Source organism: Falco naumanni, chromosome 11 (assembly GCF_017639655.2).
Source record: "Falco naumanni isolate bFalNau1 chromosome 11, bFalNau1.pat, whole genome shotgun sequence".
Taxonomy (NCBI): domain Eukaryota; kingdom Metazoa; phylum Chordata; class Aves; order Falconiformes; family Falconidae; genus Falco; species Falco naumanni.
In genome coordinates, this window is record NC_054064.1 from 922,121 (window position 1) to 948,929 (window position 26,809).

Below are 26,809 nucleotides of genomic sequence, written 5' to 3' on the forward strand. Positions count from 1 at the left end.
CAAAACAGTTCCCTTCATACTGTATACACACATCACTACAACCACATTGGAAGTATTTCAACAGATACAACATGGTCAGACAGCCAAATCATATCCTTGCTGTCCAAGAATTACAGCAGCACTCCATACAGCAAAACAGGAACATCTGGAATTCTGCTCTTGTGAGGGCAGCTGGGACTACACCGCTACATCAGGAAGTGAACTGTGCTCTCCTTGGGGTTCTAATGGTTATAAAATATACGCAGGGCTTTTAGAAGAAAAGCAACAACCATTTTGGTTACTGAAGGAATTACTTGTGTACAAAGCATTTATTAAGAAAAAGCTCTGTTAAGTGCATAATACATTTGTATGACATGGAGAAATCGTGAACTTTCACTCTATGTTTAAAATTAGTTGAGCAGGAAGAATAGGTTTTTTACTAATTCATGTTCTGATCTTATTCAAAAAAGAGCTTGGGAAAATGCTAGCCATTACATCTCTCAAGTTGTGCTTTGCTTTCATGTTATTCCTCACAGAGGCGTAGTGGCAACAAGTGCAAGAAAAATTACTGACTTCTCTTCAGTCACACTATTGTACAGCAGGGAAATGACCACTTGCAACCTTGATCCATGCTAGGTAAATCAAGCCAGGTGAGATTAGCTTCTTACCGTAACAGCTGCCATGCCTGCTCCAGCTTTTTTCCACCCCCATGCACATCCACACCTTTACTGTTTTTTCTGTTCTGTGCCAGCAAATCTCTGGACTGCAGCTCGCTAAATATTATGTTACTGCTCATTTGGCTTCATGGATGCCCACTATAGGCACTACATACTACTCAAATACTACCTGAATATTCTGTGTGAAGTACATGCACACCGTCCTAGCATCTCCAAATGCTCTTAATCAAATTGCTAGTTAATCCTTGAACTTTCTGGTTTCTTTCTACATATTTTTCCACTTCTTTCAGCAACTGATTAATTTTTCTGCTGATTATGCTGTTACAATAGTTTTCAGAGTACAGAAAAAGATTAGATGCAACATTACTTTAAAAACCATAACTCCTTCTTCCATTCAGAGTCTTTGAAGCGGTATCTTTAATAATACTGCAGTTAAGAGATCAGTAGAAGCCCATCTCCATGAAGTATATGTTTTCTGATCCTGAGGGCACAAGTTATGCTGATAACGAAATCAGAATACTGCTTCTGTGCTATTCAAGTTGATAGTTTCAAATCTATTAATAACTTAATATGGGCAAACATATGACCATTTCTGAAATATTCTTTTAAAATATTTTTAATTTCAAAGGATTCTCCTTTTCTTAAAAAAATCATCTGGTACTTATGCCCAGTCCCTCTGAGCATTATGAAGACATTTAGGCCAAGTGGGGGAAGGTGATGCAAATACACTGCAAATTTTTCTAGCATTTTGCTTAAATTACCTACTAGAACATGTGGCAACTTCAAGACCTGAAGATTATGGCTATAACATTAAAACACTGGTCTTTTCTTTCAAAGTCTGTGATCCGTCACAGGTATTAGCAATTTGTTTTGTGAGCAGCTGTGACAATACCCCTAAGCTTTTCCTGATTCTTACTATTCTTACAGACACTTCCACTAACTTGAAGGAGATTCCATCCATAGGTGATTAAGCTTTAGGTAAATTCTGGTTTTCTACGGGTTTCAAGAACAAGTGGAAAGAATTCCTAGCTTGCCAAGCCAAGCTTTTGTAATGAGGATGCAAAAAAAGAAATCATCATTTTTCAAAAGTGACAAACAAAACTGTAAGAATTTTGAAAATAGACAGTCCCATTCAACAGGATTTTCAGCAACTGACTTAAGATAGTTCTACATTTACAGTAAAGGCCTCTCCTGCCATTCTTATTGCACATGGAAAGACAACAGAAATGGAAGTTGTTACCCAAAACTCACACTTTTAGGTTGCACATATGTGTAAATATTATGCGATAAACCATGAGCTGTGTGTGCAGACACACACACAAGTCTGTCTGCAAAACACTGAAGTGGGCAAGTTCAGCACAAAGTCAGAGGCCTCTATAGTTATTTGAACTACTGTTTTTTTTTTTTCCAGTAGTGGGTACACAATAGGTTGTTTTAAACACTGTGACTAACCATCGTGAGAAAGCATAGTCACACTAAGCCAAAAGATTTCATAAGTAATGATTCCTCTGAGATAGCAAGGAACAAAAAAGCAAAACCAAAAAAGTAGGAACTGAAGAATACAAGAAATCTCAGTTTTGTTTGCATGATTTCTGCTGTACTATCAAAAGACTGACAAAAATAAAGTATTAGTACTTCGGCAAGGCAGTGAGAGAAGAAATTAACAACAAATATAAGAAGAGGAAATAAAGGGAAGCCTTTCTCAGTAATTGTACCCTAAGAACCAGAATTTTGATGTTTTACTCGTGACATTTCCAAGTAATAAGAAAACAATGATCTCTACGAGAGAAGCTAGTAGTGCAGTACCCCAGCATACTCCAAGGTTATACCTGTTGCACTTTCTGTTAGAAGTTGATAAAACATAACCTTACAAAATTTATAACTTATAAGCATATTTTCTAGTTAAAATTCCTGGACTTCCCAACAAAGAAACTTTGTTTAAAGACACTAAAGAGTTATTTGAAGAAGCCCCTCTGCCCCTGCCAAAACTAAAAAGTACCAACTGTAGTAGCCATACACGGTGGTTTGAGTGAAATCTTTCTTCACTAGTACTCAGAAGGGAATAAAATACAGACAATTGCTTTCACTTGGCCAACGTACCTTTTTACATTTTGACTGTTCTGATCAGATTCCTTCCAAAACCAAAGCAGTGATAAGATTTCTTTTTGCACATTCTAGTACTAGGTTTTGGAAGAACCTGAATTTTATGTGAATGCACAGATTCAGTAGAAAGCCATTTTGATGATCACAGATTTGAAAGATTCTGCTTCAGAGGTAGCTACACGAGGGATACCAGATAAAGATAATTCTCAATAAATACCTTCTAAGATCCAAAGTTTCTAAATTAATGCAGTAGCTTTATTTTGCTTTATTTCTCTTTACCTTCAGTACAAAGTAGATCCATGTCATATTTTCTAGCAGAGAAATACACATTGAATTTTAGGTATGATTCCTTTTCACATGAGAAAAGGCATACATACATGCACTCATTTACCACACTTAGAATGTGAGGCCTGTATTTATAAAGAGAGACAAATTTTCTGAAACCCCCTACCTATCCCTTTAGCAACTATTACTATTTAGTTTTGATTTCTTCAAAGAATAGAAGTTGGATTTACACTTTGCTAGCACTGCATGACGATTTTGAGAAGAGTCCATCCACTTAGCCAAAACTGGAAACAGCTAGCACATACCTGGTAGAGTACCAGCCTTATATACAGTGAACCAGTTTAAAGAAAAAAAAAAAGCCTAAGTGCAATTTACAAAGGCCACATTCTTTTATTTGCATTTATTTATATATAATTTATATATATTTCTAAATTATATGAATATAATTTATTTATATTCAGTATAAAGAAATAATGGAATTATTACGAGAGTCTCTTGCTAGAAATGGCAGAGCACTTTGAACAAGTTTGACTTACACAGCATTTCTTCCCCTCTTTTGAAACATGTGCTTAAAAAGAGCTTCACAATTAACACATTGTACACATTTTGCTAGGTTCTCAAAGATCAGGAACTGTTTCTGGAAAGACTCACTCCAACTTGGCAAACAATTGCAAGCACACACTACACCAAGGTGTACTGAATGTTTGGCTTCTGTGAGAGTACAGAAATATGCGCTTACCCACAGTTAAGTTCAGTACATAAACCTAGTCAGTTATAATTTAAAAAATGAATTTAAAAAAAAAAAAAAAAAAAAAAAAAGAGAGACAGCAAGGGAAAGGACCAGAAGTCTAAAAGGCAGAGAACATTACAACAGCCGGGTGGAAACAAATGAGATATTATAACCCGGATGCAGTCACAGGACTATGTGTAACTCTGTTACTGGTACACCAGTAGCTTCTGGTGAAATTCATTCTGTGTGCTACTTTAGCAACAGTATAAAGAAGCATATTCAAAAGCCCCTGAGCACAAAGAAAACATAGTCATGACTATTCACAATAGCGAATTCTGTACTGAAGTGTGAATGGGATGAGTTAAGCAAAATACAACCAGCCTCCCTTTGCTCGGGATCTTTGTAGTGACACAAGCCAAGCAATCTAAACAGAAAATGTCTGTCTGTGCTAGGAGGGGAAGAAATAAAACGCCTCAAAAACAAAAACTGCTTTCCTCATTGAAGAATGGTAACTTTGGACAACATTTGGCACTACAGGTTCAAAGGGCTGTTTTATCTGCATTGGAAGTACAGAGCCAGAGATTTTACACAGTATTCCCATCTCCATGGTATTGCTTTTTGTGCCATTAATGGCATTTAAATTATAGACCTGCTGCAGCCATGTAGTCAAAACACCACATCACCCGATAAGACACTGTATTATAATGTCACTGTGTCTGTGTTTTAACTGTTCTTTCATATACTGTACTTCTCATCAATCACCCTCTTTCTCTGCCAAAGAATAGATACAAGAGACAAGTCTATCTTTAGACTGCACTGAAATTTCTTAGATAGCTGCAATACTTCATTCATCACGGCCAATGCTCCTCTTTACACCACTGAAATTTTTAGAGGTACAAATAGTACAGACCTAGATAAAACATTCCTGGAGAATTTTAAATGAAAACATAGGATATCATTAGGGAATCCAATAGAAATAATGCACTTTAACTTCTAAGCTAAATCTTTTGGGATTTTGGGTTTCTTTTGTTTTTTAAATATTAGGTAATTTTTGTTTCCACTTTCAGTAAAATATTCCAGGATGTACTGAAACACTTTTCCAGAAGCGGGTATTTATTGACCTGTACATATGTACAGTTACTTAGAACAACAAATATTGATAAAATTACAATTGCACTTTGACAGCATCTTAAAAGAGAATAGACTCAAATTTCCAAACTATTGTGTAACAAAATCCAAGACCTTTATTTTTTTAAATTATTCTAACAAAATTGTACTGGTCATATGTAGTCAATAACAAAGTTAGTTAATGAATCTGGATTTTTGCCCTGTGTTCAAAAATTTTCATCTCAGAAACACAAAGCAAGTTGTTTCAAGATCACAAAACTGCTTTGAGCAGGGGAATGGGTGGGGGGTGTCTGCTCCCTCTCAAGCTGGTCTACTCTTTACTGTCCTCAAACGGCCAGCTCTACTTAAAGTATTTTTTTATCTAACGAAAAATTTTCAAGATTTCATGATTTCCAGTTCTCTGCAATATAACATGTGTAGTTCATCAATATGAACACTCAGACCCTCAAGTTAGCATTTCAAAGTATTCGTAAGAAGTAGAAAAAAATCACATGAAGTTACAGTCAGCTAACTTTATTCTGTATTTACTTCTTTTTTCTAATGCCATATAGATTTTTGCTTATTAAAAGCATAGTCTCAAATCAGAAGAGCAAAATAACAGGAATCCATCAAGTTTTTTGACCATGTTCTAAACTTGCCAAGACTATCTAGGGCAACTGAACGTATTCAACAGTTCAACTAAACTTTTGTTTCCACTGGACAGGAAGGAAGAGAAAAAAAATTAGCCTGTAATTTTCCTTTGAAATGTTGAAATTATGTTACTTTTATTCCAAATGAGAAGAGTATTTTTTAAGAGTGACCTAACTTCTTCATGTCTTTTCATTTTCCCCTCCAATGTAATGTCTTTTATTTCCCCCCTGCACCCCATTTTAAATATCATCCAAAGCTACACTGATTTGGCACTGGATAGCAGATTATGAAAGCAAACAAAACTCCCCTCAGCTATTCACTCACCCCTTCTCACAGTTAAAGTACAACAAAATTCCCACCACACTATAGGCACTGGAGAAAGTTATGCACACATAAGTAGATCCAAAATGTATTATTTTTTTTCTATAGTGTCAGTAGTAAGAGAGAGGTATGTATTATTCCTGACCTTTAGAAGAGAAAGCTCAGAGCATACTTTGGATATACAAGTTCTTCTCAAGCAACTGATGAAAATGTGTAGAAGTAGATCTTTAAAATCTTGAGCTATCCAAAATATCTTTATCAACAGAAGTGCCTCTGGAGCAGTTCCATCAAGCCACATTGATATATACTCAGAATAACTGAAATCAGACACACTGCTGAAATAAGTGAGGACCTCACCTAGTCCAATGTCCTGCTCAAAGCAGAGCAAAACCTGGCATTACCCTGTGCTAAATGCCTTCTCCCATCAATTTTTAAATATCACCAAGAATGGAGATAGCAGCCCCTGCTGACACATCAGTAATAATCCAAGGCAAAAATTTAAACACTTGTTTAATAATAACTCTACATACAGGCTTACATTATCAGTCAGTGACTAAAGTGGAAGAGCATCTACATTTCAGCTATAGCATTCAACTGTTCTTCATGACTTATGATCTCCCTGTGTAAAAAGAAATAGTTGTGGTATATCAGATACAACCCCATGGTAACTCTTGGTAAATGCTCTCAATTTAGTCTAGACCACAACATAATGGTGTGTTAAATGACTTAATGATCACTGAATCTAGCCATGGATGATCCTTTGAAGATACTTTTAGGTTTTGCATCATTTTAATCTGATCATATTCATCAATCCTTACTAATATTTAGTTTCTTTTAAACCAATGTCATTCACTAGAACTGCCTCAAAGGCTCTTCAGAAGTTGGTGCAGTCAGCCTAGACTGGATTCATTCCAAGTACTGATGGTTTGTTCTGACCCTTTGATCTGAAAATCCTCTTTGCACAGAAGCTGAATTTCCTAAATTCAACTTGAAAAGTCAGCATAAAAATTCCCATTTAACTTTACTGAGAGCAAAGTAAAGTAACATTAGGCCTTTTTGAAAACCTACCCTGAAGACATACTGTTTAGCCCAAAGCTAACCCTGGAGCAACTCACTGTTTATAACTGAATATAACAAACCTCCAGAGCTGTCTATTAAAAGATACTAGTTTGATTGCTTAAGAACTGGAGATCTACATAGGGCTTGCATCTTGGGGTGCAGTAGATCTTGAAAAGATGTGCTATTACATGATAAAGACTTAATTCATGCTTGACTGCTACCTGGCTGCAATTTGTGTTTTGGGTATAAAATGAAAGAGCTTACTAGAGAAACACTAGAACACCTTCCCCTCTATCCCTGCTCTGAACTGGGAAATCAGGCCCATTTTTAAATTTAGTGATGTGTCCCTGTGGGCTTCATCAATAGAAATTCACTATTATGACAGAATAGTGAGAAGACTGAGAGGGAAAACCAAAACCAAGTGAGAATGATCTGTACATTCTGTATCCCTTCTTAAAAAATCACGAGTTAGACTATATGTTTCCGTGATTGTCAGGAATATTGATAATTAGATATATTTTTATATACTTATTTTCATATCCTCTTCCATTTTAAATCCAAGAAAAATGTCATTTATTATTCACTTTAGGTTGTATCAAAGTGAAATGGGTATACTACTTTTTCAATACATGCATTCTTCAATACTTGTATAGAAAGACAGAAAATTAAATGCTTACGTCAGTAAATTTTCAAGCATATGTTATTTATAGAGTGCTGAAGGAAACAAAACTTTACAAAAAATTGCAAAAATGTTTTGGTTTGCTTCTCAACTACCTAGAAAGTTTTTGCTCTGGGAGGTTCAACAAACAGATAAAAATATTTGATGTTGTAAAATAATATTTCACTCTTTACCTTCAAAAAAGTTTATTATGCTAGTGACTCAAAGACCACCCTTTATTCAGATCTGTTTACATTTAGTAATGTTCACAGTGACCAAATTTTGAATTTCCTGATGACATATTTCTATGTGTTCATTTGTTTTAAGTATTTCAGATATATTTGCCTGTTTTCTCTAAATAAATTCTTTGCCTTCTTCCATTTTTCAGCTTGCATGCAAGGGTAGCACAACTGTCTGTAATACCCAATTTGTATATTCAAAAATCCAGTCATACATATTTAATAATTTCTTGCATAGTCAAGTAGCAAGCATGTGTATTCAGAGTATGTAATGGGACTGAAGGGGACAATGAAATAAAAACTGTCCACTCTTGAGTTTTTCATTGCTTATCATCACTCAGATGTGTACAGTTGTAGAGAAACTTGCAGCAGGGCTACCGTACCTATGATTTTTAAAAACTATTGTAAATTTAATGATATAAAAATCAAACAAAATAAAATTTAAGCTACTACAGTAGCGAGAATTTCCATATCAGTTTAATAATTAGTTTTATAATCAGACAATTTGCCATATATACTCTCTAGAGTGAAAATGAGATTAGCATAATCTATGAACTATTTTGCTGAGCTCATTGAGACCTTTCTTTGAAGCTGTAAATTTTGACACACATTTTTAATCATGTATCTGGCAGTTAAAACATAATCACCTTTCATTGTTAAATATCTAAGTACCTATGTCTGATTTGAAAGAAGTATGGAGACCCATACTTCAGGAGGAAAGAAACCAAAACCAACCCCAAGAATACTTGTCACATAGAAGCATCTGTGCTTGCATTCTGCTCCTGAAAAAAGTGCCTCTATTACCTGATCTAGGACAAGCATTCTTTTCCAATGTAAGAGAAGCAGGAAATAACGTGAATACAGTATGATGAAAAAGCCAAACCTAAACAGAATCACATCTCAAGTGAATATCTGTGAAGAGTTTAACAAGAAATTACATAAATGGTGCACTGAATTGCCTCCAGTTTATAATTACCAACTCGTCATAAGCCACAGACGCATAACCCCTTGTGATGCAATCTACATTGCCACAGTTCACAACAGGATAGCTCCCAAGGTGATTCTTTCCCTTTTTTCCTTCTCGCAGTGCATTTTTGCAACATATTTCTGGGTTTTTTCATTGGCGTCCAGCTGGAAGCATGCTTCTGCTGTCAGCTAGTATTCCCCCCCAAAGGGAATTTCCCTTTCCATGAAGGGGAAAATGTAGGACAATGCTGCAGTGGCAGGAGAAAAAGCAGGGAAGGTGAAGGGAAGAAATACAATTTGAAACAGTAGTTCTACCCGACCTGTATTAAGCAGCATCCATCTTAGTCATAACAGCTCTTCAGCTGCACCTCATCATAAGCTCTTGCACACCACACCTCTCACAAGAATGGACATGTTTTCCATGTTTCTGGACTCTCAGTCTCATTTTACATAAGCAACATTTGTTCTCCCTCATTGTCTCAGATTAACAACAACAAAAAAATTAAATGAAAGTCAGCAAGACTCATACTATAGCACATCTTTACAATTAGTTTTTGCAAGTATCCCTAAAGGCATCTGAGAAAGGAGGAACTAGATTATTTTCAGTTACCTGATCTTCTGAACAGTACACAAAAAATATCACCATAAAGTTTCAGTAATAAAGCAGACTAACAACATAAGCAGGTGAACATGGATAAGGAAACTCAAAACACATGGTTAACTCCCCCCAAAGTCAATTAAAAAGGAAAAATCTCTCCCTAGAAAATCCCCATCTGAAAAGGAAAATCCTCCTTTAAGACAGGCTCTAGTTGGCATACCTGGGGCAAGAAAGCTGTATAGCACTTTTTCAGGTTCAACTTTGCCTATGATTGAGGCTTAAGACTCCCATACGTTGAAGGCAGATCATAACATTATCAAAATAAAGGTTCTCGAACTTTGTTTTGTTTTTAAACACAGGAGGAAAACTGCCTTGAAAGTTACAGGTTAACCCCACTAGTAATTCTCTGTGCTAATAATCTTAACACAAGAAATATTATTCAGAGCTATTTCCCATCATTTTAACTCCAAAAAATTGCTTGTAAGATATAATAAACCTCCTTGTTTTCATTTGGGCCATCCAACTACTTGCTGGCAGAGTTATAAAGAGAAATAAACTTCGTAGTATGATACATAGGATTATTTTCTTTTATGTTCTCAGGTTTACTTTCAGTGTGGGTTAGATAAAAGCTAATTTGCATTCTAAAAGTCCTGCTCAGACCCTCAAATGCATACGTTAACATTTTAACCTATCAAAGTCATGTGCTTTAAATAATGGGTTCATACATTAGATGTCTAGAATTAACAGCTGAAGCTAATATAATAATTAATAATGAAGGCAGACTTTGTGGCTCTGGTTTACCTGTTAAACCTCTTCCTGGAGAGCTATCCAGCTGGAGAAATCACAGATTTCTTGGCTTTGCCATGTCACGTATCACCCAGGAGCTGTCACTTCAGCAGAAGGAGCGATATCAAGTTAGGCTTAAGAATAAAGCGGAACACCCAGCAAAGAACATATTAGCCACCTGATTAAGGACAAGAAAAGTCAACCAAACCCCTACAATCATTATATCCTTTTTCTAATTGCAGGCAGAGGGGTGGGGAAGGCCTGAAAATAGGTTAGAGGAACCAAAGGACTGAAGTTACAGAAATAATAAATGTTGCAGTTATCTTCCAAACATCTCTACCCAAAATATCCATAGAGATTTATATCTAGGCAGCTATATATATAGTGCTTAAAGAACTGCATACATAAAAGGACTCTTAGAAGTCTGCAAGTTGAAGAGAGTGCTTCTAAATTAGATGGAGGAATAGCAAGATTCATAGGCCTAGAACTGCAGCCTTGAAACTTCAGATTTAACGTTGCTGCCATTACAGCAATATGACCAGGAACTCTTTCCTGGAGTTTGGCCCTGAAAACACTCTTCTCCCAATTGAAAAAGCAGGAGGGACTGTTACTGCCTCCCACAAGGAATACCTTGCCCACCCATGGCATGGAAGATGTGGATTCAAATTCCAGCTTTACCAATGGGATTCTGAACCCAATTCTCCCCGCTACCTACAACTGCATAGTCTGACAGAGATATGCCCGCAAATGCCTCCTCAATAAGCTTTCACAATTTGCAAAGAGCAGGTAAACGTTCAGTTGGCAGTAGAGAATACACTTAGCTACTCCTTGGTAACTGAGACACTGACTTCCCTGATCTTTGGGTTTTGCTGTAACGTCTGTGCTCAGGATTGGGCAGCGCAGGGGAAGGCAAAGGCACACGCTCCTTCAGCCGGCTGCGTGAGACTCACTGAAGCGAGGCCAGCAGGGCACTTCTGCAGAGGGGTGCTCAGCACCAGCCTGGCCTCTGCAACACAGAAGTCATCTGGCATGTATTTTGGTGGCCAGAGGCTTTGGGCACCTCTGTAGTGAGACAAGCACTGAGGAGGGTGTTTTGAGGATTCAGATTTTGAATTTAGGTACTATGCACTAGTTAAGCACCTAAGCCAGCTGTGGAACACATTTAAACAAAACAATGCAGCTTGATCAGGTTTACACTAGGCTAATTTTGTAATGATTATTTTAAATGCCTACTAAAACCTATTTGCATACTGTAAGTGTGATCGGAAAATCCATTCTATTTTTTCTCATACAACCAAATGGCCTTCTGTATTTTTGAGAAGGTCCCTGGAATCTATAAAAACCAGAAATAAAAGATGTATTTACAATTGTAAAAGGATTTGTTTGCACATTAGCTTCAGTATTATTTTTCTGAGCTTAGTTGTCATATTACACCATTTTAATTTTCAGTATGCCAACAATGTACAGACATCATCTGGGTGGTGAAAGCTAGGGGCAGTTGAACTGCATTATAGGTGCTCTGCTGGTTGTCATTCTGTGCATGTGCAAGGCAGTCTAATGTTGATGCTTAGACTTGATTGGCAGCAAAACACTTTGTTTAAAACAGAAGAATTTCTAAATTCACTGAACTTAAGTCTTGGCAAGTGAAGAACTGAATGACAAATACCACAGTAGCTGAGCATAAAAGCATTCCGTGTCATATAAGGCATCAAAAGGAAACAAAATAGGACCTTGCTAGTATTTGAGACCAGGGACCATTTTAACTCCTTGACCATGCAGGATGACAAGACATTTGTTATGTAACTGCAACTTCAGATGGTGTTTTTAAATCCTGCCATCTCTCCACCAAAGAACAGAAGATTAACTTCTACAGATTCTGAGAGACAGGGATTGGAGCCAGCAGCAATATTTAGCACAGAGTGACTGATTGCTGGCACCATCTAGTTTCTCTACATCAGGAATCTGGCAGCCTGGTAGATGCTTTTCAAAGACGCTGATAAAATAATTTATAATAATACTACACAAAGGTTCAAAACAACACAAGAAAGAATGAGAAAGAGTAGGTCCTAAACCCCAAGACTACATTTATTTATTTATTTAAAGACAGCGGGGGAAAAAATCCTGGGACAAACGTCAAATCTAAGAGAAAGCAGACCCTTTCCATCATTCAGCTTCTATGCATCTCTGACAAACATCTAATGTAAGTTAAACATGTTAGGCTCAAAGAAGCCATAATGCAAGAATTAATTCTTAATTTTTATGATACATGATATAATTTGCAAAGTACAGCTTTTTCTGACTAATAAAACCATCCTTATTTCACTTAAAATTGTGAAACTCCAATGAGTCTTTGTAATTATAAAGACAGTGAATTTATACTCATTCGCTACACATAAGGAGTTCTGAACTACAGAAACTCCAATTCATCACCACCCTGCTCTGTATGAAAAACTGCTGACCATTTGAGAAAGGCAACCATGTCTTGTTGCTGAATGTCGAAATGGAATCAGTTGATGATATGTACAAACTTTGATTCCATGTGCATTGTAAAATTTTACTGGATATACCAGGCAAGAAAGCATATTCTCTTGAATTTGGAATCTTTTTTCGATTTGCACAGTGCAACTTTCTTTCCATTTGTCTGAAATCACCTGGAATACACTTTAGGAGCTACTCCTGTCACATTTGGTTTACTCAACACAGGCTCAATCAAAGCAAGGATTTTCAAATGCATGACCAACCCAACCAGCTTTCTCATTTATTCGGTCTTTTCAGCTACATGCATGCGCAGTTACCGAAATAGAAAATTACCTACATTTACAGACAGCTAATTCATAGGAGTTTCCCAATGGATAAAATAGAACATAGTTACATGCTTTTTCCTACAATCCACTTAACATATTTCTCTGCCTCTCCCTCAGAGCCTTGGCTTAACAGTCTGTATAGACACATTTTCTTGGTGAAGAGGTCCTAGGGCTATTCTGCTGTTGATTCCTTCATGATCAGCCTTTGTGTTTTGTGATTTCATCCAATAATTGAAGTGTAGATGCAAGGGAGACATAGTTGCCTATTTATTTTAGTCGTATTTCAAAGGTTTTCCTTTAAGGAGTCTTACATTCTCTTCTGCCTACGTATGTTTAGGGGGGTTTAACTACACATTTTCCACTTCTTTTATGCAAGGCTATGAAGGACTGTATATTTTCCACAGCATAAGGACAGCTGAAGCCTGGACATTAGCAAGTCAGTATTTGGTGTGGCATGAATAAGAGTATGCAAGTGTTATAAGAATGCAAGTATGAAAGAGTTTCAAGATTTAGATCTGAGTACGAACTCAAATGAACCCAATCTGAACTGCAGGCAGAAGTCCAAACTGAAGTTTGAAACCACCGTCAAAGTCAGCACCTATTTTTTGAAGACACTTTAAGCTCATTGAACAGTTACAGATCAAAATGAAAGAGCAAGTAAAACAAAATTAGGTAGTGGGAGCAAACCAGAGAACATGTTCTAAAGGGGAAAGGAAAATTGAGATACCTGTCAACAGCCTATAACTTGGATGTTTGTTAATGGTTTTATATTAAGTCATGTGTTATTCAATTGTGTTACTACAAAGTGTGAGTATCTACATAGTTTGGATGAGCGACAGGCACCAGAACTAAAGAACCTTAGGCTATTGCATAGTATTCATCATTTAACACATTTCTGTGATATTGTACTCAGATTGCACTTGTCAGGGATGCACAAAAGAAAGCACTGGAATTACTAGCAGAAATTCCACCTGAGTGTCAAGGGGAGGAATCCTTTAAAATCCCTTGGTCCTTTTGAAATTCCCTGCATGCATTTCAGGGTAGTATTGTTTTTAAAAGCCTGGTAGGTAATTCTCTAGAAAGTAGTAAAGAAGTTTCATTAAGTCCTTCTCCCTTCCTTTTTCCTAATGAGCTACCCTGATGCAGAGTGACTTGCACATGTGTAAACACACACGTACACACACATACAAGCTCTGGGCTGCCTATGTTTGCGCCAATTTGTTTTAGTGGCAGCATGCCCAACCTGAAATTGTCTGCCCCATAGCTCCAAGAAAAATGCTGTCATGGGTTTGAAGATGTTAAGGCAGTGCTCATGTCCTCTTTCTAGAAGGCAGACTTGCTGTTTTTCATCTACATGAGGTTAGATTTCCTGGCACACTCATATGCAAACCTCCCCTGCAAAGGAAGTCAGATGTGACCTTCGTCTCTCGTGTATTCTCATGTGCCAGTAAAATAAGGTGTAAATTTATCCAAAAAAAAACAAAAAAAAAAAACCAAACCCAAAAACAACACGGAAGAAAACCCACATCCAGTAAGTACTGGGATTATTTGAATATTTTCAGAAAACATTTATACTATGCAGGTAATCCAATGTAATCATAAACAGCTGAATGAGATTCCGATCACAACCTTCAGGTATCCATAATAGGTGCTTGAGAGTAAGCACTGGCAAGACGGCAAAGAACAGAGGAGGGGGAAAAGTGTTAAAAGTATTACAGGAATGGGGTAGTGTTACCCTTATTTTTGATATTTAAGAGGAGTTTGTAATGACTACAGCAGCCCACTCCCTTTTTACACTGAATAATTCCCAGCAGTTTTATATCAGCACATCTCAGATACACATATTGAAGACTTGACTTTTTAATCCTGCAATTGTGGGTAGAGAGAAGGAAGGGGAGAGCAAGAAATATCAGTAGGTTTCCCCTCCCCTTTGGCCTCACATTACTGGATGATACTTCTCTTTTGCTCCAAATACATGAGGAATTCACTGCCTCTGCAATAGAGGGAGAAGACTGAAAGGAGACAACCAACTCATATATACGTCATAAGATGTACTTTTATTTAAGAATTTAAAATATATTTTATATGTATATTTCTCAAATAGCAGAGGTGAAATTACAGTTCTGGAGGAAAAAAAAGTGACCAGGATTTGTCACTCTTACTGCCTCATTAAATGGATTCTGTATATTAGAGAAGAATCTAGACCTCAGAAACCATTTCTCTTCAAATTTCCTTCAAGTTTTTGCCCTAGGAGAAATGGGGCAAATTGTTAATTATTTTGGCTGCCCTTTATTCTTCCTCACTTCACTGTGTCTTACATTATATTAGCAGTGCTGTGAACAGTGTATGATAATAATACTGAGCTCTTACACAAGACACTCAGACTAGACCTTCATATGCCAATTAAGCATGATCTGCATTTCACAAAAATAAAAATAATTTCCAGAGACATGAACAGACTGGTTATATTCTTTCTTTGGTCATATCATATTCTTACTTCCAGCCCATTTACTACCTTATTTCTTCCTCAGTGTCATATTCCATGTCCCACAGTATTAAGGGACAGTATTTGGAACCTTAAATCAGTTACAATGAATGGGATGAGGTCAGCCATCAGATCCATGGGACCGGCAAGATTAGAACATATTTAGCCCAAGTCCAAGTGCAGTGCCCTATTCAGACAGCTATGCTGCCTGCTAGTTATCAGGTTGAATTGAAAACAAGAGTTGTATTAAAAGACAGCAGGATCATTATTTCTCCCTTCTGCCCACCTCCTCAAGTGCCTGAGGTCATTTTCCACAACAAAAATGAAAGCCCGTCTTGGAAGTGTTTTTGTGCTAAACAGCAGTGGTTAATTTCTTGCAACTAATTAGTTATTCAAGTGAAAGTATAATGATCCTCCAACATGATTGAAAGTGCTTCAACTGAGTTTCCTGCTAACAGCATATTTCTAGAAATAACACAATAAATCAGCAGGGTTATGGAAATCTTTAAACAAAGCAAGTCTACGACAGGAACCCATTAAAGATATAGCCATGTAATATTTATGTACCTAGCTGACTTATGCTTTTAACCTAGCACTTTCAGCTATAGCTTTTTAGCACCTGGGTCACATTCACTAAGAATGAAATTCACCCTACCCGCTAAAAGCCAGCATAATGTCTCTGTATTAGGTGTTTGGAGTATAGAGTTACCACAGGACTTAAGTGATGGAGCCTTCCCACCAAATGGAATTTCACCCAGATTTTTCTAAAGAAAAATACAGACAAAACACCTTTAAGCAGCACAGAAATTTTAATGTGAGCCTCAAACTCCCTGATTACCCTTAGCAAGAAAATCAGTGGGTACCTAAACAAGAAAGGTTTCATAAGCTCAAGGAGGTATTGATGCAGAAAAAAAACTTCACAGAAGAGCTGATGTCACCTACGATTGTCCAGATTATGATTTGTTGATTAGGAGTCGTTACTGAGATGGTAACAACATATCTCCAAAGATTTTTAGAGAAACTGCTAACTACATAAAATGCCATCCACTTACTCCAAAAATTATTAATCCATTACAAGTTGTGTGTTTAAAAGTATTAAATACTGCAGAAAAGAAAGACCCGGTAGTATAGAAAAATGTTTTGATTACGTTTGAGCCTTCTGGATGTTACAGATGTACAAATCTGATCCCCTCAAATCTCCAAAACAAAGAGACATTTCTCTTTCTTCCATCACATTGAACTATATCTGCATGTGTGTTTACATGCATTTTTAAAACACACATATGCGTATTTGAAGCAGAAGGAATGGTTTAATAATTCCCACTTAATTTGACTATACATGCTTTCCCTCCTCCCACTCACTCATTTACTCCATTGCCAATCTCCCAGTCTTCCCACAGATTTGAGACAATTTGTATTCATAAACCTGTTTCAGTCAAGATCCCAAACATTATTTCCTGGCCTACCCTTCCGTACTGCAGCAGATGGCAGCAAGAAGGGAAACATCACCACTGTGGGGCTGCAAAAGGGAAACCTCAGGAAGGGAAGTAAGAACTGCAGTGTCCTGGAACTCTGGGAGGCAGGAGGAAGCAAGAGGGTTATAAGAAATCATCAGCCCAGGGGGACTGAAGGACAGAGAAAAGGAGACCAAACATCACTCCCACTTCCCAATAAAATCATCTTTATTCTCACCATCGTTTTTTGGGCCAATGACCACTTTCAACCCACACTCACTTTCCACTGGAAAAATAAATTAGGAGTCCAGATTAATTTTGTCAATAGAAAGTTTAAAGTGGTCACTGGAGCGCAAAGAGCTTTTGAAAAGGCAGCTGAGCCTAACAGGAACAAGGAGGAGGATGTTGAGAAAGTCACAAAACTACAGGAAGATTAAAGACATTAAGGGTGCACCTTTTTTCAACAATAAAGATAATAACGGTTATAAACAGTTCCTGCAATCTTGTTTCTATTTATTGTGGGCTATTTTTCTTTAGAAGAATATGCATTACTTAAAAATACCTTTGCCAGGGCAGAAAATAAGTAGTTTGTGTGTGTTGGTCTTTATAAAAACAAAAAGAAAAACAAAAAAGACTAAACAAACTAGGCATTTGCTCCCCAAGTACAAGGGATTATACTTCGCATTTGTGCTGTTAAATCATTGGATACAAGTAATTGTACGGCAAGAGGGTTTGCTATGCTAAATATTTAAACTGTGTGCCCAGTCCCTTCAAAGTCTGAGCTTACTCTGTGTTCAGAGCTTTGTAGGGTTGAGTCAATAGCATATTTGTTTTGAATGGTTGTTCCTAGATAGCTAACTAAACTCCAGAACTTGTTTACATCATTTAACATGCCTAAAAGCTTAGCTCAAGACACTAAGAAAACCAAAAAACCCCAAGCAAGCAGAAAAATACAGTTCTTTAGAATGGACTCTGCTGTTGAAAATAAATTACACCACCAAAAGGCAAAAAGAATGTTTGGCCAACTGTGGACCAAAACCTAGTTTTGTTTCTAAACTGAAGCAATGACCGGCACTAAAAAATTTCAAGGAATTTCCTCTTCTCCCTGAAGATGCTGTGAGCCTTTCTACTATGCCAGAGTGCATGTTATAGTGATTGCAAGATAGGTGTGTCTTGTGGGTCCTAAGCAGTAACCTTTATTCATCAGAACATACAAAATGTGATGGAGAGTCAAAATGAAGAAAATCAGGCAATTCCACCAATCCTATGTCCTTTGTTCCTAGCTTAGCAGTACCTTCAAGCTCTAGTAGGCAGATGTGACATCAGCTGTTTAGCAAGTGCCCTTCTACTATTTTCTTAATTTGTACCAACACTTCAAGAGCAAGATTTCTCTAACATTTACACCCAGACACCCATGGAGAGTTCAGCATACTCTCAGAATGGTATTTGAGGTCTAACTTCTGTAAAGTATGGCAATATTTTCAGAAACAAAGATGAAACATAACCTCTCATCTGTTTCAAATTAAACATGAAAAATACTGAGTATGTTAGCAACAGATTTACACGCAAAAATTTCACAAAGAAAAAAAATACAAGAATGCCAAAATACAAGAACAGCGAAGGAAATAATGCAAACAGGTGATGATTTATCATCCTTACGCATTTTCAGAATCACATTTCTAACTGAATGTTGTCTGCCTCTAATTAGTATCCAGTACTTTGAAAAAGAATCATATTTTTCGTATCTACACGCTATCTAGAAAGCTCCTAATACTTAATCTGAAAGCAGACAGAATTCAGAAAGGTGTCTCTTCCAGTGAAGACACAATTTCCCCTCTAAGGGCCTGGGGCGGTGTGCCTCAAATGCTAATAGCTTGAGTTGTGTGCAATAACCCTATATTGTTTACATAGCACTTCACATGTTCAAAGCACTATGAGATATCAGCCATCACTACACTTTTATGAGGCTGTATTACCCACTAAACATTAGGATTCAAATGACTTGCTCTTGATCAAAAGGAACTTTGTGTAGCAGGACCATAATTATTTGAATTTGGTAATTCTCACAGTCCATTCTTATGGTGACTCAGAAAGAAGAGGGGGATGGGATATTAAAGCCAGTTGCAAATGCACTCTGCTCTGGCAGTGAGATACAGACACATGGAGAATCCCTAAACTAATTTGCACTCAAACAGCACCTTCTCTGGTAACTTCCAAAAATAATTAAAAATCAAAAGCACAAACTAAACGAAACACTTTAAAGAGCCCCCAAACATGTTTTCCTGAATATATGTGTTTTATATAGTCACTGTGAAGAACCCAAGAGACAACATATAAACTGTACTGAAATACTCCAGAAATCCGAAGATAGGGAATTCCCATTCATTCAAGGCAGTTAGCTTTGCCTGGAACCAAGGAGAATAGTAGACAAGTTAAAAGTAATCAGCCCATCTCCTGCAGATAAAGAACCGCAATCTAGTCTCTAACACTTGACTACAGTAGGACTCAACTTCTAGAAATACAAAATATTTTTAGTCTCATCTTTATACATACTTTGATTCTATGAAAATTCTGTTGCTATGCTGACATTTGTAAGTCTAGCTTCCAAATATCAAGTCTATATTCCCATAAAGTAAATACAAAATACAAAGGAGATGTTGAAAGATAATGAATCCACAGTCTTGGTACATATGACAACCAAATAAACATTTGACATAAATGCCTAACGGGATACATCTGAAAATTCTTCTCTTTATAGCTGAAAACATTTCATGCAAAAATACAGAGATTGAAGACAGAGCAAGAAAATTATCCTCTGCCTTTCCATCCAGCTCCCATCATATCATACAATGTTGTCTTTTCCACATCTTACATTTTAACTTGTAGGGTCTTGGTTTCCACACGTACCATATGTTTTCTGAGCACAGCTTCACAGTTACTTGCCTTAGAATCTTGCCTGCAGGATCACATGGGAAATAGATCATAGAACTAAGACAAAAATGTCAGCTGCTACACACAATCCAGATTCATGAAATAAGAAAAGGATGCCTGTTTAAGGCTATCACAGGAAAGGGGAGGGTAAGAAATTCCCTTCAAAGGCAGTAATGAGTACAGAGAATTGCTAACAGAACCTCTTGTGTTTTAGCCGAGTTGATCACGTTGCTCTTAATACTTCCTCCTCTATTGTACAACTTCTATTTGACATTTTCTGGGTATAGGCCACACAAAACTATGCCAGACTGTGTTTGCAGTTTCTACTGTTTTGACTTACATTGCCTGAAAAGTTAAATTACTGAAATATTTCACAAAATATTAAAGTTTAAGCATAATGTCAGTAGTGAGCATTACTTCATGGATATTAATGTAAAAAGCAGTTACTATACTCCATCTACTGATCTAAAGAACAGATGTTTGCATATGATTTATGGACACTGAAATATGTGCATATCTTCCATAAATAGTAATGTGTTCCAGTAACAAAGAGTGGAGAGTTGTCATCCAAAAGGCTGGGAAACTGCAGGCAGTATTAGAATTTTTTCACCAATTTCTTGGCTTCAAATAAAAAGCAAAGCTTATAGGTCCAGTGCCGCAATCCTATTATGTTGGAAAACTCTTACAATTTCAAACAGGACTAACAACGTGAAGAAATAAATTGCAGAGTCAGGCCTAATAGGTCAGATATAGAAGTCGATTTAGAACACATGAATGCATATATGATTTGTTAAATAAGAGGAACTATTTATATTGATTGAGGTACATAAGTCTAAAGCAGTAAACAAAAAGCCAATATTGCCATTGGTATTTTAAAATTAAATTTTGTTTTGGAAGAGTCTTTAATATCAAAATTTAACAAAATATTAATCAGGTAAAATTCTAATGGGCAAAGCATAGTTTGGAACTCTGCAATTATTTTTTTTCTGAAAGTGCAATCAAATGTTTGATTGAGCTAATATCACTGCTGCTCCTCACATTTGTTCTGTTCCTAAATCAGCTTGGCTAATCAACATCCCACCTCATAGCCTCTGTTGTAGGGTTTACTTTCACCAGCACAGTCAATTTTTGGACGGAAAACTTACTAAAAAACATAGTCAAAGGATACAAACACATGAACTAGCATACTTGGAGATGTCCTAGTTTCCAACAGAACTCTGATTGGACTCAATGAACTACAGATTGTTCTGTGATGGCTACACGTGTCAAACAAGTTTTGATTTAGTTTAAGAAACTGTCTTGTGGTTATTTCATCTCAAAAAATGATTTCTGGCTTACCAAGGTATTTTCTACCTCTTATTTCATGAGCAAGAACCAGGATCATTCTGCATAACTTTAGATTTCTTCATACCAAAATGTACGAGACAGCAGCCTTGTAGAATGCAGAATTTAAACAAGACAATCACAATTTTCCCTCCTGTCTCAGGCTGGCATGCACTAGTGCTTCAAGATGTTATGCAGCTGCTACTTTTCCCTAGAGATGGCTGTATTCCAGTAAATGGTGAAATATTCCCTAAAACATTTTTTCCCCACAGAGGTTTACAAAGATGTTTCCATAGGTTGAATACAACATAAAAACATTGTGATCATTTAGTTGGATTTCTTGAAAAACATTGGCCTTAGAGTTACTGCATTAGTAATTAGGAGCCAATGCTATACTCCAACACACTGCAGAAACAACTGCATTTACTGTTTGTAGAATACGTTGAGAGTCTTAGATTACAACAAAGGTTATTTGATTCTGTTCTTGCCATGAATCCTTTTCATTTTGTCAGAAAAAGGACTTCCTCTTGATAGCTGTATATTTGTACTTTCAGCATATAACTCAAAGTCATCCAAGAATAAATTGAATCTCTAATAACTACAGTCAGCTGGATTTAATTCCTTCTAGTGGAAGCACAGCAGTGTCAGTACTTACTGAGATTTAGTATTATTGCTAATTTATTGAAGGTAAAATGTCAATACAACATGAAAAATTGTCATTTGAGAAAGGTTTAATAAAAAAAGAGGAACACAAAATACAAAAAAAAAACCAACCAGAAAAGGTGATAAGAACTGATAACTGATCATTCTACTTAACTTTTTTTTTTACAGATAAACATCCAGGTGCCAGCTGGTGTAAACGCAGATGCCACTGACGTCAATGGAGCTGTGTCAGTTTACACTAGCTGAGAATCTGATCCCAAGTGTGTTAGTGCCATTTTTAGATACTGCCACTGGAATTCACTTTTGCAACTCAATTAAAAATACATTCACACATTGCATTTCTTCCTGTCCCCAAGTGTATAACTGGAAGCCTGGTGACAGACTGTGGGAGAGGGCAAGTGGGAGATGGGAGTAGCCAACAACTGTATCCATGAGATAACTCTGCAATATGAGTATTAACACTATTGTTCTGCTGTCTTCCTTTCATACAAATGAGTATTTGCCTTCAAAAAGTCTTAACTCCACCTTCCAGTAACAATTCAATGCCAGCAAAAAAAGAAAGATTGTTAGCCATGCAGAGTATCTACCATATAAATATGTTAACATACTGTTTTAATTAGTGCACAATCTGAATTGTTTTAATGCATCGTTAGGGAAATTCTCTAAAATCATAAGAAACCCCCAAACCCAAGATCTGTGTATTCACTTAAGTATTCGTTCCTAACTAATCTGACTGCTGTACAAGCAGCAAGACTGTTAAAAGTACTAAACCAGCTGCTTCAAGTAGCCTGCAAGCCAGACCTGTCTGATATGTATCACTTGTATTTCATCGAGCATTTCTGTGGGAGAGGGAGAAGGAAGAAAGGAAGAGGCGGGGCAGTAAGCAGGGCAGGGCAGTACCTCACAGCTTCAGCCACCCTTCCGAGTAGGGAGAGAAAGCTTTTATTGTTGTGTTACATAAGGCAGCTGTTAAGCATGGCTGTACTGTATAACAGTCGCAAGTACTAGCCAGTACGGTTAAGGTTAGTCTTTTGATTGAAGATACCAAGGTCAAGATAGAAAGGCTAACTAATTAGAACCAAAGATGCAGTTCACATAGCATTGAAGTAATTGTCTGTTTGTGCAGCACAACACCCGTATCTTCAATTTAGGTCAGACCATCAAGAGGAGGAAAAGGACTGAAGACTGAAGATGAGATGCTCTACTTCACACAGTTGCCCTCTGGAAGGACTGGCAAAGATAGTCACTTAAATTAAGTACAGGTCATCAGGCAAGATATCTCATCTATTCCTAAAACAGGCAGCTCTAGAAGTCCAAATCCCTATGGCCTTTACAACAACACAATAAACTACTTCCTCATGTACCTCTGTCAATTCACGTTAGGTTCCAATTTTTTTAAAAGCGATATTTCATGTACACCATGACCCTATTGCTCATAGCAAGGAAAGTGCTTTGGTTTATTTATGACCTACTAACCTTAAATAAAAAAAAACATACATCCAATCTGAATGTTCACATAAGCCTTCAGATCTGAAATGAAATTTAAAATAAAACTGGCATTTGTAACGGCTAGCTAAGCCCAGTAAGGGATTAAAAAAAAAAAAATAAAACCAGATGAGAGAAGATGAAAGCATTTTTACCCTGCATAACCTGCACACATCAGGAATCAGGGCTAGAGCTCAGGAATACTCTTGTGTTTTTGTACTTACAAGTCTCAGCCCGTTTCAACAGAGGCTAAGGTAACCAATGAAATGCTGAGGGTTTTCGGTTATGGGGGTGGGGAAGGAATAATAATAATAACCTGTGAAAGTAATTCCTTCTAAGATGCAATCTGCCTAGCTGCAAGTTCTACGTAGCTCCTATCCTCCCCTTATACCCCATCATAACTGCCAGGTATCAGCCAGGCAAGACTCCACATTGAAATATGAAGTGACAGACGGAAGCAGGGTATAAAAGCACAGGAATAAATACTGAAATAAGTGGCACACAGAAAGAAAACTTATAATAGGGAGGACGTTAAATATGAGTAACCCTAAACCATAAACTCTATTCATTTGTCTAGAACAATGTTGAACAGATGCACAAAAGACTACTGAGTTGGAGAGCCTTATTCTCTCATCATTCATGGTGGTGTAAGGAACTGCTTTCATAACATCCATGGAATTAAACTGTGGAAAAGCCAGTACAAAAAATAATCAGTCTTCAGAACTACTGTATTGGCAGCAAACATCACATGCTGCTGTGTCGGGGTGGGGCAGGGGGGGAGGGGAGGGGGGAGGTGTGGACTGCCACATTTGGTTAGAATTCAGATATATTAATAATCACAGTGGCCTTCCTAAACAAAAAACATCTATCTAAAGGAGAAAATTAGTCGATTCTGTTATTGCCTAGTTCTCCAATAAGCTATATTAATAACTCTGTCCTTTAGATATATCTGATAGAAAATATGGTTGAGTTAAATGATGTAATAGATACCTCTACATGCAGAGCAATTAGGTGAAAGAAACAACTAGGACAAAGTCCTTGTCATGGTGTTTGTTCACAAAATACAGGCAGCACACTTGTGACCTGCAGTCTTTTGGTGCTGGTTCCATTTGCACAAGTACAAACAAATTCAACAAAAAAACCCCCAACATTTATAAATATTTTTAAAATAATCAGAAATGGATGAGAGAATATAAGACATCTCTTACAAAAGGACAAGGTAAACAACAATTTATAGAAGCTAATGAATTAGTCATATAATTTCAGCACAGCAAGCTAGGAGTGGACCTAGCAAAAAAGAATTCGAACCAGCTGAGCTGCAAGACCACCGTTTGCAAGAGAATTCTTCTCACAAATACAATTAAGGTAAAATTCCTAGGTTACTATGTTTTTCTTTCTGTTACAGCCTCTAAAACCCCTTCCCCCCACGATGAAAATTGCAACCTGACACTTTCTTTTCAATTTTTTATTTATCTTAAGAATGAGGACAATCTAGTTGTAAAGCTGAAAAGATTAGGAAAAGTGTTGTGCTACTGTGGAAATTTCTGAGTAAGCACTTTACTATGTGATGATCAAGTTCTGGATATGTACAGCATGCTTCCACCTAAAAATATATGAAAAAAAAATGTAGGTCATCAAGCCCTGATATATATATTCACGTTATTTCCTCCTGAAAGTTATTATAACAGGTTCTGCATATATGAGAATTTGTATGGGGGGAAAAAGGCCTTCCGTCTCCAAGACATTCGTTGAGAAATTAAGCCTTCTTAAAAGAAAATGCATTTTCATCAATCCTAAGCAAGTTTAAAACCAATTGAACCATGTCACCAAAATAAATTTTACTCAATTGGGCAATCTATAATTAGCAACACAGATTCACAAACCTCTTAGCCAACACTGTTTGTATACAGGATCTTGTGTTTTAGTTTGCTATGAAGTTCAGTTCTGTGAAGTAACAGACAACATTGATCCACTTGTGCCGGGATACCCAACCTATATTGTTAAAGCTTGAATAATCTTTTCTTTTCATAGAAAGAAGCTTGGAAAACTGACAGCTCCATGCACAAAGACTGAAATAGGATGGGCAGAGAAAGGTGTGGTGTCGGTAAGAGAAAAATATCTGAAGTTGCAACATGTGTGATTAAAATCTTTGTGTGAATTTTGATTTTCCCCCCCTCCTTTCAGACATTTGAGGATGCTGGCAAGTCAATGGAGTTCTGTTGTAGTGGTTGCTTCAGTGAACATTCAACGCTGTCGGTGAGTTTGGAATTAAAGTGAAAACCATCGACCGTTGATTGTACCCTCCAGCTAACCATCCTCCTCCTTACTTCATGCTTTCAGGCCTTAACACCGAAGATAGCAACCTAACCACCACATGATGTTTCTCTCCCACCCTGCCAAGCTTTACAAAAAAAGGTCACAATCAACATTCATTGCTGTCGGTGGGTTTAACTATGTGGACAAGCTCACTGAACAATGAATGCAACTGTGGCCCCACATTTTACAGTTGCTGTTGGGAGGAACATCAGCTCTGAAAGCAGTAGTGAGAAGCAAACACTTCTTATAAGCTACATTTTTGTGGTCAGAAAAATAGTTGGGGATATTCACTTTTTGCTTGCTTGTTTGTAGGTGTTTAACTTAGCTGCTTAGAAACAAAAGTATCACTGCCTTTTTCTGGAATATTGTCCTCCCAGGGTTCAGCATCATTGAGACCATAAAATTCTTATTCAGTATGTATGTGCAAACAAATAACAATACAGGACGTTTTGTGTATATCCATTCCTAAGTTCTCTGCGTGTAAGAGGAAAGAATATTTAAAACTCATTTTAACTAGTCACTGTGGAATACTTTTAAAAAAAATTCTTCTATACTTGTCTCAAAGACAAATGGGAGCCCGAGGTATGGATAAAATGTTTTATCAAAGATAATTTTGCATCAAACTGATTTCAAGCAGTTTAAATAAATGATAGTAGACAACAAATACTATTACATTTGCCTTTTTGTAGGCATCTGAAAGATGACAGAGAAATATATATCCAGAAATAATAATGAATCAGTAAATTTTAAAATTACTGTAAACTTTGGATACCTGTGTAAAGTTCAGTATTGCTGGTAGTAATGAGAAAATAAAAGTGTAAATAAAGCTCACAGCTTTGTCCTTATTTCCTTACAACTCTTTATTAACCTGGTCAGACACACAGAATGACTAGTCTACATTTCTCACATCATACAGTCATCCAAGGTAAGTTCAGCCTTCAGACTTAGTGCAACTCCAATATTCTACAGTAGAAATTGATTGCTTCCAAAGGTTAGGTAATCACACAGCATTCATTTGTTCCTCCTTATAATGGGGCATCCATTAATAATATTTTAGTCTGATTATTTACAGTGTCCCTAGCATATCAGTTACACAACAGTCATCTTGTGTACTGTGCTTGTTTTATCCATGTTCCACCTTGTAGCAACTGAACAGGATATAAGCATCAAAGCTATCAGGGGAGGATAC

At 36.9% G+C, this 26,809-nt stretch overlaps 1 long non-coding RNA gene across 13 annotated transcripts in view; it reads left to right on the forward strand.

Annotated features, from left to right (window-relative positions):
* LOC121095495 overlaps window positions 1-26,451 on the forward strand; it is a 64,389-nt gene extending 37,938 nt beyond the window's left edge. For 6 of the 13 annotated variants that reach the window (XR_005830130.1, XR_005830122.1, XR_005830124.1 and 3 more), the window contains 4 exons: window positions 516-24,669; window positions 25,336-25,408; window positions 25,489-25,560; window positions 25,645-26,451. This is a non-coding gene — a long non-coding RNA (uncharacterized LOC121095495). The remainder of the gene's footprint in view (window positions 1-515; window positions 24,670-25,335; window positions 25,409-25,488; window positions 25,561-25,644) is intronic. The other 7 variants (XR_005830128.1, XR_005830129.1, XR_005830134.1 and 4 more) reach the window with 5 other exon arrangements.
* The last annotated feature ends 358 nt before the right edge of the window (window positions 26,452-26,809 follow it).